We start from the raw sequence: 12,723 nt of genomic DNA, 5'->3' as shown, positions 1-12,723 counted from the left end.
AGGACAGTAGGCTCGGGGTAGCGGCGAGAGTTCGCTCCGCCCCCCCCCCACGTGTCACAGGCAGCGCCGGACTCCCCCTTGAAAAGGGGAGGAGCCAACGGCACCCAGCCATTCGGCGCGCGGCGAAGGCGAAGGGCCTTGCAAGGGACGAGCGCTAATCTCAAGAACACCAGAGGAGAACAGACCGGTAAGGAACCGACAAGCACAGAAGATAAGGAAAAGACAGACACAAAAGAAACCAACCCGCACATACAATCAAGGTGAGGTAGAGCAGAGACAGCACACACGAGAGAGACAACAAGGCAAGAAACACAAGGAAGCAGCAGGCAAGGGACACAAGCACACACAGGCACAGGCACTGTAACACAAACAGACTCACTCAAATAGGAAGACTGCAGTCAGGAAGTCAGAAGGTAAGGGGGAGGTAGGATCAGTAGGAAAAAGAGCAGCAGTAGGTTACAACAAATCACTCAGACAACCCACGAGTGAAGCACGAAATGGAAGCCCAAGGAAGTCAGAAGATGAGCTTTCCTGTCTTCTGTATCGACTGCAATATGTATGACTACCTCCCTTCGGGGATCCAGGCATACATTTGCGATCGATGCATGGAGATGGATAGCTTGAAATGTCAGGTAAGACTATTGGAGGGAACAGTGATGGAACTCGAAGACAGAATCCGAGCACAGGAGAAGATTCTAGTGGAGCACAGCCCAAACGACGAGGTCAAGGATCTAGAAATGTTCATAGAGGAAGCCCATCAGCACCACGTAGAGATCCCAGGGCTGGAAAACTGTACTCAGGAAACCCAAGTGAGGAGAGAAGACACCCATGCAAACACAGAAAAAAACGAAAACGAGGTAGGAGACAACCGCACACCAGGAGGAATAGTGAGAGCACAGGAAGATGTCCCCCCACCCAAAGAACAGGAAACAATTTCAAGAGTATCATTGGAGGAAGATGACAGGCCCTACTCCAAGGACGTGGACCTACGCCCCCCAAGGAACTCCCGAATTAAGAAGATGGGGATCATCGTAGGTGACTCCATTATACGACACGTGGACAGCCACACCACAGGAGGAAGAGAGGACAGAGTCGTCACCTGTCTGCCTGGAGCAAGAGTAAAGGATGTGACCAACAGGATCTCCAGGATCATAGATGGCGCACGGGGAGTGGACACCGCTGTGCTTATCCACGTAGGAACAAATGATGTGAGCGGGCGGAAGTATGACAGGGAAGAGATGAAGGGCCAGCTCCGCTCACTCGGAAGACAACTGAAGATCAGGGAGGTGAAGGTGGCCTTCTCTGAAATCCTCCCTGTACCAAGAGCAGATGGAAAGAGACAAGGGGAATTGCAAGTAATCAACGCCTGGATGAGACGATGGTGCGAAGACGAAGGCTTTGACTTCGTGCGCAACTGGACGGCGTTCTGGGGAAAAAGCAAGTACTACAGAAGGGATGGACTACACCTCAACAAGGAAGGAGCAAGAGTTTTGGCAGGCAACATGAAGAAAGCAATAGAGAAGGCTTTAAACTGAAGGACAGGGGAAAGCCGACAGTCGACCACCGGTCGATGGCACGGACAACAGGATGCCCCGACGTAGGAACAAAGGACTACTACTCATACACAAGAGAGGTCGACCTCACAGCCAACAAAGGAGAACAAGCAGGAAGGGACAACTCAGACACAGGAGGGGATGACCACACAGCAAACATGGGAGATAACACAGGAGCAGTAAAGGATACCGTAAATGAAACTGTTAGGACAGCCAAGAGTAGAAGGTCCAAAAAGGTAACACGAAGGGAACTTAGATGTATGTATACAAATGCTAGAAGTCTAGGAAACAAAATGGGAGAACTAGAGACGATAGCAAGACATGAGAACATGGATATCATTGGCATAACAGAAACATGGTGGAATGAAGAAAACAAATGGGACACAGTACTACAGGGATACAAACTATATAGAAGGGATCGAGAAGGGCAGAAAGGTGGAGGTATTGCCCTATATGTTAAGGAAGGAATAGATTCTGTTGGAATAATTATAACAGACAGGAAAGAGAAGCTGGAGTCCCTCTGGATCAAAATTCCTGGTCACAATGGCGCAGATACAAAAATTGGCCTTTACTATCGTCCCCCAGGACAGGCGGAGGTCACTGACTCAGAAATGATGGAGGAAATCAAACAAGTATGCAAGACAGGCAATGTAGTTATATTGGGAGACTTCAATTTCCCAGGAATAGACTGGAAACTAGGAGCCTCCAACTGCGGCAAGGAGGCCAAGTTCCTGGTGGTGCTAGGGGATTGCTTCCTGGAGCAAATGGTAAAAGAGCCGACAAGAGGCGACGCCACCTTGGACTTGGTCCTAAATGGTCTCACCGGACCGATAACAGAAGTAGAAGTCATGGTTCCACTGGGAACGAGTGATCACAATGTAATCAACTTTAAACTTGACATCGGGAAAGGGAAACATGCCAAAACCTTAACCACCACCTTAAACTTTAAAAAGGGTAAATACGATTGCATGAGAGCCATGGTAACAAAACGACTCGAGAAGATGGTGGACAAACTTGAAACAGTAGATCAGGCATGGTGCCTATTGAAAAATACTATTGCAGAAGCACAAGATCTCTACATTCCAAGGATTTCCAAAGATCGGAGAACTAAAGGCAAAGGAGAACCGGCATGGCTTACCATACAGGTGAAGGAAGCCATAAAAGAAAAGAAGGACTCTTTCAAAAAATGGAAATGCACGAAGACAACCGAAGCCTGGAACAAACATAAAGATGAACAGAAGAAATGTCACAAGGCGGTGAGGGATGCAAAACAGGACTATGAGGAAAAAATAGCCCAGGAGGCCAAAAACTTCAAGCCCTTCTTTAGATACGTGAAAGGGAAAAAACCTGCAAAAGAGGCAGTGGGACCCCTGGACGACAAGGGAAGAAAAGGGTACATCAAGGAAGATAAACAAATTGCAGACAAACTAAATTCCTTCTTTGCGTCCGTCTTTACGAAGGAGGACACCTCAACAATACCTGAAGCGAAGAAACTGTTTACAGGAGAAATAGAGGACAGCCTCACCACAGTTGAAGTGAACTTAGATCAGATATACTACCAGATCGACAAACTTAAAAGTGACAAATCCCCTGGACCGGATGAAATTCACCCGAGAGTCTTGAAGGAATTGAAGGTTGAAATCGGAGAGTTATTGCAAAAACTAGCAAACCTGTCAATCAGAACTGGTCAGATACCAGACGACTGGAGGAAAGCGAACGTCACGCCAATTTTCAAAAAAGGATCGAGAGGAGAACCGGGCAACTATAGACCTGTGAGTCTTACGTCTGTCCCCGGCAAGATGATTGAATCACTGATCAAGGATAGCATAGTTCAGCACTTGGACACACACGACTTGATGAAACCCAGTCAACATGGATTCAGGAAAGGGAAATCGTGTTTGACGAATTTACTCCAATTCTTTGAGACTGTGAACAAGCAAATTGATAGTGGAAAGCCGGTGGACATAATATACTTGGACTTCCAGAAAGCATTTGACAAAGTTCCACACGAAAGACTTCTCAGGAAACTACAAAGCCATGGCATAGAGGGAGATATACAAAGATGGATAGGCAAATGGCTGGATAACAGGAAGCAGAGAGTGGGCATTAATGGGAAGTTCTCCAACTGGGAGAAAGTGACTAGTGGTGTACCCCAGGGCTCGGTACTTGGGCCGATCCTTTTTAATATTTATATCAATGACCTGGAAAACGGAACATCCAGTGAGATCATCAAGTTTGCAGACGACACAAAACTCTGCCGGGCAATCAGATCGCAGGAGGACAGTGAGGAACTCCAGAGCGATTTGTGTCGGTTAGAAAAATGGGCGGAGAAATGGCAGATGAAGTTCAACGTGGCACCCATGCTTCTCTAGAATACTTGCTTGCCTCAGTCACTGACGAACTCCGCACCCACCCATTGGGCATCCTAATACTATACCGACCACCCACCCCTTGGACCAAATCTTCCAATCTCGTCTATGAGACCATAACAAATGCCTTCCTTAAATTCCAAAGACTCCTGATTGTTGGTGATATCAATCTCCACCTCGACGACACAAATAACAATGACACATCTGAATTCAACAACTTCCTTACCTCTCTAGGTTTTCCCCCACCCACCCCATCCCCAACCCACGAAAAAGGGCATACCCTAGACTTCACCACCTTCATGGATCTTACTGCCTTCAAAACCTCAACCGACGACACTCGCTGGGAACAAGTCCCCTGGTCAGATCACTTCTTAGGGACTACCTGTCTCCCTGTCTTCATGTCACATCTTGACTCCCCACCCCACTCCTCTCATTCCATAACCTTCCGCAAAAAAACCTCAAGCAATCTATTCTGGTCCAAACTCCTCAACAAACTCTCCTCCAACCCTAGACCTACAGATCCCGAATCACATTGGCACAACTGGACCGCCCTCTCCGAGTCCACCTACCACTCCCTTGCTCCATTAACCACCAAAACCATCTCCTACCCCCGAAAGGCCCCCTGGTACCTACCTCTTCACAGAGAGTTGAAACAGAAATGTCGCGCTTTGGAGCGCAAATGGAAAAAATCTAAATCCCCCTCTGATAGACAGACCTGGAGGACCAATATTAAATTTTACAATTCAACATTAAAAAAAGCCAGAAAAAACTTCTTCGGAGACAAGATCTCTAGATCCAACAACCAGATCAGTGCGTTGTTCAACATCTGGCGCTCCCTAACTACAAAAAAAGACCCACCTTCGCTTCCACCATCTCTATCTGCCGATGCCCTTGCAAAGTTCTTTAATGAAAAGGTTACCACTCTAAGATGCTCCTTCCCTCCCACAGTCTCGTACAATTCCCTGACCTCTATTGATCTCAACCCTACCTTACCTGTATCCACCCCTATTCCTGCCGACAGATCCTGGACCACCTTCGAGCTTGTCTCTGAACCGCAAGTCTCCAAACTCTGCCTCAAACTAAAAACTTGCAAGTGCATTTTGGATCCTTTCCCCTCCTATCTATTCGAGAATATCCCTACACAGGCCATCGCTTCCCTCACCGACCTTATAAACTCTGCCCTAACATCGGGCCTTTTCTCCCCTGACATGGGACACATTTCATTGTCCCCTCTACTGAAAAAGGCCGACCTTGATCCCACCATTCCATCTAACTACCGTCCTATAGCAAATATCCCTCTCCTAACCAAGCTATTAGAATCCATCATATCCACCCAACTCTCATCCTACCTAGAACGTTTCTCTATCCTCCTACCCCACCAATTCGGCTTCAGACCCAACTTCAGCACCGAATCCCTCCTGGCCTCACTAATCTCTAAGGTACAACAACTCCATTCTCACAACAAATTTGCTGTTCTTCTTCAATTCGACCTCTCCGCAGCCTTCGACGTCGTTCACCACGACATCCTAATCTTCCAACTCTCCGAAATAGGCATTAGCTCCACAGTCCTTGATTGGTTCTCGAAATTCCTACGCTTCCGCTCCTACACCGTTAACACAAACGGTTCCTCATCCCCCGCCTGGAAGCCGAAATGTGGAGTCCCGCAAGGCTCACCCCTCTCCCCTATCCTTTTCAACATCTACATGTCCTCTCTGAAACTCCTTCATCTATCCCCCCTAGAAACTCTCTACTCCTATGCGGACGACATCCTCATCCTCCTCGAAACTGACGCGAACCTCTCGAACCTCGCCGAGAACATCTCCACATGTATTACGAACCTCCAATCCTGGGCCCAATCTGTACAAATGAAACTGAATGAGTCCAAAACCAAACTACTCTGGCTCGGCCCAATTTCTGATCATTTACCCACCTCCATCCCTCTACCTTCCGGCCCCACTCTTCAGCTTGAGTTTTCAAGCAAAGTCCTAGGCATCATCTTAGACTCCTCTCTCTCCTTCAACGATCACCTCAACTCCCTGGTAAAAAAATGCTTCTTCAGCCTCCATATGTTGAGGAAAGTAAGATCTTGCTTTCATCATTCTCATTTTGCCATCCTCGTTCAATCCACCATCCTCTCTAGACTAGACTACTGCAACTCCATCTATATAAGCCTAACTAAGAAAAACCTCCTTAGACTTCAGCTAATTCAGAACGCCGCGGCCAAGCTTATTTTCGCAAAAGGCAAGTTCGATCACGTTTCCCCACTCCTCTCCAAGCTCCACTGGCTCCCAGTATACTCCAGAGTCCTCTATAAATGTGCCTGCTTAGCCTTCAAGATTCTACATGGCGTCCTTCCTCCCGTTATCCCACTCTTCTGGAATTCCTCAAACCCGCTCTCTTCTAGACCCTCCCAAAAACTGAAACTATCTTTCCCATCTATAAAAGGTATATCCCGCGCAGGAAAACTCGGAACATCCCTCCCCTTTAGAACTACGGAACTCTGGAACAACCTCTCATCCCCGCTCAGAAATTCTAGCTCCTTCCAATCCTTCCGTAAACGCTTGAAAACTTGGCTCTTCTCAAAAATCTAATCACCTCCCGTTCTCTAGTTCCCTGCCCCTCTCTATCTTCTCAGTCCCTCTCCTATACCCTTTCTTTGTAGTTCCTTTCCTCTCAACCTCTGTAAACCGTGCCGAGCTCTGCGCACGCGGAGATGGTGCGGTATACAAACCTAAGGTTTAGTTTAGTTTAGTTTAGAAATGCAAGGTAATGCATTTAGGCAGTAAAAATAAGGAATACGAGTACAGAATGTCAGGTGCAACTCTGGGAAAAAGTGAACAGGAAAGGGATCTGGGTGTACTGATAGATAGGACCCTGAAGCCGTCGGCACAATGCGCGGCAGCGGCAAATAAGGCAAATAGAATGTTGGGCATGATAAAGAAAGGAATCTCGAGTAGATCAGAGAAAGTTATAATGCCGCTTTATAGGGCAATGGTCAGACCCCACTTGGAATACTGCGTCCAACATTGGTCTCCCTACCTAAAGAAGGATATAAAACTGCTGGAGAGGGTGCAGAGACGAGCAACTAAACTAGTGAAGGGTATGGAGAAACTGGAATATGAGGATCGACTTAAAACACTGGGATTGTTCTCCCTTGAGAAAAGGAGACTGCGTGGGGATATGATCAAGACCTTCAAAATACTGAAAGGAATCGACAAAATAGAGCAGAGAAGATTATTTACATTGTCCAATTTGACACGGACAAGAGGACATGAAATGAAGCTAAGGGGGGGCAAGTTCAGGACTAATATCAGGAAGTTCTGCTTCACACAGAGAGTGGTTGACATCTGGAATACTCTCCCAGGGGAGATTATTGCGGAATCGACAGTCCTAGGCTTCAAAAGCAAACTAGATGCATATCTCCTTGAGAGAGGCATATAAAGATATGGTAGGATATAAAATAAGCCAGGTGTATACCTAGCAGGGCCTCCGCGTGTGCGGATCGCCGGACTTGATGGACCGAAGGTCTGATCCGGAGATGGCGCTTCTTATGTTCTTATGTTAATCATTGAATGCATCTTTAAAAAGAAAACCCTTGAGTTTGCTCTTAAATTTTTCCAAGTTTTTTTCCTCTCTTTAATCAATTGGAACAGTTTGTAATTCAAAGGGAACATTAGTGCTAAAGGTTCTGCAGCTCTTCATGAGAAGTCAAGAAACAGATTTGACACCAGTATTGCTAGAGAGTTGTACAGATCTAAATAGGAGTATATACTTATTTTTGAATATTCTTAAAAACTTTTTCGTAGTTTTGTTAAATACTGTCTGGATTTCCTGAGTAATGATGTATATTAAAATGAATGGTCCTTCATAAATGTGGGATAATGATGGAAATTACTGTAAATGTAATTGACGTTTTCCTATTTTGCTATTGTAAATATCCATTTCTTTCCTGTATTTTGGCAAATATTGTAATAAAACTGATAAAAAAAAAAAAATTAAAAAAAAGGAGCCATAGCATGGAACATGCTACCAGCTAAAATAAGATCTTGTCCTTCATATACCCCCTTCCATTTAAAAGGAAACTCTGCAATGCGAGGGCATAGGATGAAAAGACAATAGGCTCCGGTGTAATCTGAGGAAATACTCTTTTTTACAGAAAGGGTGGTAGATGCGTGGAACGGTCTCCCAGAAGAGGTGGTGGAGACAGAGACTGTGTCTGGATTCAAAAGGGCCTGGGACAGGCACGTGGGATCTCTCGAAGAGAGAAAGAGATAACGGTTACTATGGATGGGCAGACTAGACGGGCCATTTGGACTTTATCTGCCATCATGTTTCTTTAACCATAAAGTTCTATGACATCACAATGCAGCTGTAAAGAGCCTTAGCCTATAGGGAGAGGAGATGCAAATGTTAAGAGCTTTAGCCAATAGGGAGAGGAAGAGATAATGGTTCATGTGGATGGGCAGACTAGATGGGCCATTTGGCCTTTATCTGCCTTTATGTTTCTAAACCCTTGTGAGCGTTTTTAGCGCCGGCTGCTGCAGTAACAGCTTGGCTGCTTATAGTAATTCTATGAGTGTCAGAGCTGTTGCCATGGTGGCTGGCAATAAAAATGCTAGCACGGCTTCGTAAAGGAGGGGGGGGAGGGGATAGTCTTTTTCAGAAATGTTTGAAGTTTTATATGCTTGCTAGATTTTTGTTGGTAAAATGGTGTGGATCCCAAGCCCTCCTGCTGGAAGGAGAATCCCCGCTGAACCCTGAACCGGCAGGAGGTTGCCCAAGCCCTTCTGCCAGAAGGCGAACCCCCCCCCCCCGACTTCCTCCAACTAACCTTATCAGATGGTCTGCTGGATGTGTCCTTCGTCCGGCTGACAGGCCCGCCGTCCTCCAAATGGTGGGCCTGCCCCTTCCCGGTGCATTGTGGGATGCACCGGGGAGGGACCTAGGGCCTGATTGGCCTAGGCACCTAAGGCCCGCCCTTAGGAGGGTCTTAGGCAACTGGGCCAACCGGAATTGTCTAAGGCTGCTAACTGGATCCAGCTGCACAGGACAGGGTTGATCCAGCCTAGAGAATGACACGGGGACCGTTTTACCCCGGTAAACCGTGGGTCATTGCAGTAATATGCAGGAATGGAGACAAGACCTTTCACTGCCCCGCGGGAGTGGGGACAAGACCTTTTACCACCTCTGGGAGCGGTGAAAAGTCTTACTCCTATGGTAAAAAAAAAATTGCGCCCGTGTCAGACTTGGCATCTTCTCCCCAGCTCCTCATGCACCTATTTTACCTTCAGGAGCCAGCCATGCCACGATGAAGACAGAAGGAACCTAAAACGAAAGCCTGAGACCAATGTGATTTGAAGAATAAAATTACCAGACAACAAAAATAAAAAACATAAATTTATTTTATATTATGTAATTAGAATATTTCAGATCTGAAATATGTATCCTGCTAGAGCTGGTAATAGCATAACTGGGGACCGCAAAGTCCAGGCTGTGCTTCTTTAGCTTCCAGCTGGCTTAGGGCTCTCTCTATGACCAGGAGGCAGGTGCCCTAGTTGCACTTCCCTGACATTATTCTTGCCATGTGTGACTAAAGTATTCTGTTAGCTTGATTTTTCTATGTAGCATTCTGTAGTAATTTGGTTTGTTCAGTTTTCACAATAGTGAAGGGGATATTTGTGAAAGGAAGGGGAGATGGGTTTTGTTGAATCTTGCTCTGTTTTATTTGTGTTTATAAAATGACAATTGTCAGAGGAGAAGCTTCCGCCCACATGTACGCGACTACAGGATGGCACAGGCAGGCTTCTCCGGCATCAGTTTCTTTTCAAAAGTGCCGCAAAGGTAAGTGGGAGGGAGGGAGGGAGATAGATTTGGCTGTAGGTAGGGAGGGAGGGAGGGAAGGAAGGGGCCATGTGTGCGATTGGTTTCCGCGTGCCTTCCCTCCTTTAAGTTTCTTTACACCACGAAGGTAAGGGGGAGGGAGGGAGATTCTCGAGCCGCTGAAGGGCGGTGAAGTGGTGAGAGGGAAGGGTGGATGCTGCGGGGACGGGGTGGTAAAGGAGACGGTGGGTTCGGGGACGGGGCGGTGAAGGGGATGGTGGTCCGGTGACGGGGACAAATTTTTTTCCCCGTGTCATTCTCTAATCCAGCCCTCTGTTTACTCCATTGCATGCAGGGACTTACTTTTCATAGTCAAACCAATGGGAAAATCAGAACTACAAATCCCTGCATGCAACATGGTAAACCAGGACTGGATCAACCCTGTCCTACAAATCTGGGTTCAGTTAGCAGCTTTACTCTGGTTTGCTCTCTGCTCAGTGGTGTTAGTTCCACTTCAGACCCTCAAGCAAATGTTTTTAAGGGCTCCTCATAGCTGGAGAGAGGGGGCAGTCTCCTCCTCCCCCCGCCCCCATCGTCCAAAGCCTTAAATATAGACCGAGGCAGAGTGCGACCTTCCTTAAAGTGTTGTCGTGACATCTGTATTCAATTCAGTGCCTCGATCCCCACTTCCCTCAGCAACCTGAGAAGTGCTTAAGCACATAATCTCCTGTTTAAGGCCAAGCATTGCAATAAGAGCTTCCACTGTCATCACAAGACTTGGCTCAAGTAATGAGCTCTAGCGGTCAGAGAGGCGGGAAATGGGCTATTTTAATGGGATACAGATACTGGGAAACTACTTATGTCAGCGAAGGCCTATGGGAAATTATATCAATCTGACTCTGGCATGGGAATGCAGATAGACCCTGAGGGCAGGAAGACGGTTTTAAGTAGCCCTGATTGATATGTTTTAAGTATCCCTGATATGTTTCAAGTAGCCCTGATTGAATCATGACTAGCTAAAAGGTGTTAATGTCTGATTAAGAGGCAGTACCACTGCTTCTGTCACAACACAGAATTAACACATATACTGTAGTACAGAGATGTGTATATGAAAAGGTAAGAATGCGCATCACACATTTTTGAAAAAATTGTTTTTTTAAATTTATGCGAACTATCATCTATCCCAATAGATACCTCTCATAATTGAAACAGGTAGAGGTTCCAAAAGAAAAATGAAATAAATCAAATTGATATAGAGGGAGAAGGGTGCAGACACAGAAAGGTGAGAAGATATTGGCAGATGTGGGGGGAGGTCGTAGGGGGCAGTAAGGGCCTGATGTCTAAGAGAGCGAATAGAATGCTAGGTATAATCAAGAAGGGTATTACAGCCAGGACGAAGGAAGTTATCCTGCCGCTGTATCGGGCGATGGTGCGCCCACACCTGGAATACTGTGTCCAGTTTTGGTCGCCATACCTTAAGAAGGATATGGCGTTACTCGAGAGAGTTCAGAGAAGAGCGACACGTCTGATAAAAGGGATGGAAAACCTTTCATACGCTGAGAGATTGGAGAAACGGGTCTCTTTTCCCTGGAGAAGAGGAGACTTAGAGGGGATATGATAGAGACTTATAAGATCATGAGGGGCATAGAGAGAGTAGAGAGGGACAGATTCTTCAAACTTTCAAAAAATAAAAGAACAAGAGGCCATTCGGAAAAGTTGAAAGGGGACAGATTCAATACAAATGCCAGGAAGTTCTTCTTTACCCAACGTGTGGTGGACACTTGGAATGCGCTTCCAGAGGACGTTATAGGGCAGAATACAGTACTGGGATTTAAGAGAGGATTGGACATTTTTCTGCTGGAAAAGGGAATAGAAGAGTATAAATAGAGGATTACTGCTCAGGTCCTGGACCTGTTGGGCCGCCGCGTGAGCGGACTGCTGGGCAAGATGGAGCTCAGGTCTGACCCAGCAGAGGCATTGCTTATGTTCTTATGTCAGGGCTCAAAGAAGGGGGCTGAATTAACACAGGAACTGGAGGGAGGTAGAAACAGAGAACATACGAATATAAGAATTGCCACTGCTGGGTCAGACCAGTGGTCCATCGTGCTCAGCAGTCCGCTCACGCATTGGCCCTTAGGTCAAAGACCAATGCCCTAACTGAGACTAACCTTACCTGCGTACGTTCTGGTTCAGCAGGAACTTGTCTAACATTGTCTTGAATCCCTGGAGGGTGTTTTCCCCAATAACAGCCCCCAGAAGAGCATTCCAGTTTTCCACCACTCTCTGGGTGAAGAACTTCCTTACGTTTGTACGAAATCTATCCCCTTTTAACTTCAGAGAGTGCCCTCTCGTTCTCTCTACCTCGGAGAGGGTGAACAACCTGTCTTTCTCTACTAAGTCTATTCCCTTCATTATCTTGAATGTTTCGATCATGTCCTCTTTCAGCCTCCTCTTTTCAAGGGAGAAGAGGCCCAATTTCTCTAATCTCGCACTGTATGGAAACTCCTCCAGCTGAAAGGGGATAGATTCCATACAAACGTAAGGAAGTTCTTTTTCACCCAGAGAGTGGTAAACAACTGGAACGCTCTTCCAGAGTCTGTTATAGGAGAACACCCTCCAGGGATTCAAGACAAAGCTGGACAAGTTCCTGCTAATCTGGAACGTATGCAGGTGAGGCTGGATTCATTTAGAGCACTGGTCTTTGACCTGATGGCCGCTGCATGAGTGGACTGCTGGTCAGGATGGACCACTGGTCTGACCCAGCAGCAGCAATTCTTATGTTCTTATGTTCTCTGGACCCTTTCAAGTAGTACAATGTCCTTCTTCATGTACGGCGACCAGTGCTGGACGCAGTATTCCAGGTGTGGGCATACCATGGCCCGGTACAGCGGCATGATAACCTTCTCCAATCTATTTGTGATCCCCTTCTTAATCATTCCTAGCATTCTGTTCACTCTTTTCGCCACTGCCTCACATTGCGC

Source organism: Geotrypetes seraphini, chromosome 16 (genome assembly GCF_902459505.1).
Source record: "Geotrypetes seraphini chromosome 16, aGeoSer1.1, whole genome shotgun sequence".
Classification (NCBI taxonomy): domain Eukaryota; kingdom Metazoa; phylum Chordata; class Amphibia; order Gymnophiona; family Dermophiidae; genus Geotrypetes; species Geotrypetes seraphini.
The sequence above is the reverse complement of the archived record's forward strand: the minus strand, read 5'-3'. Positions refer to the sequence as shown.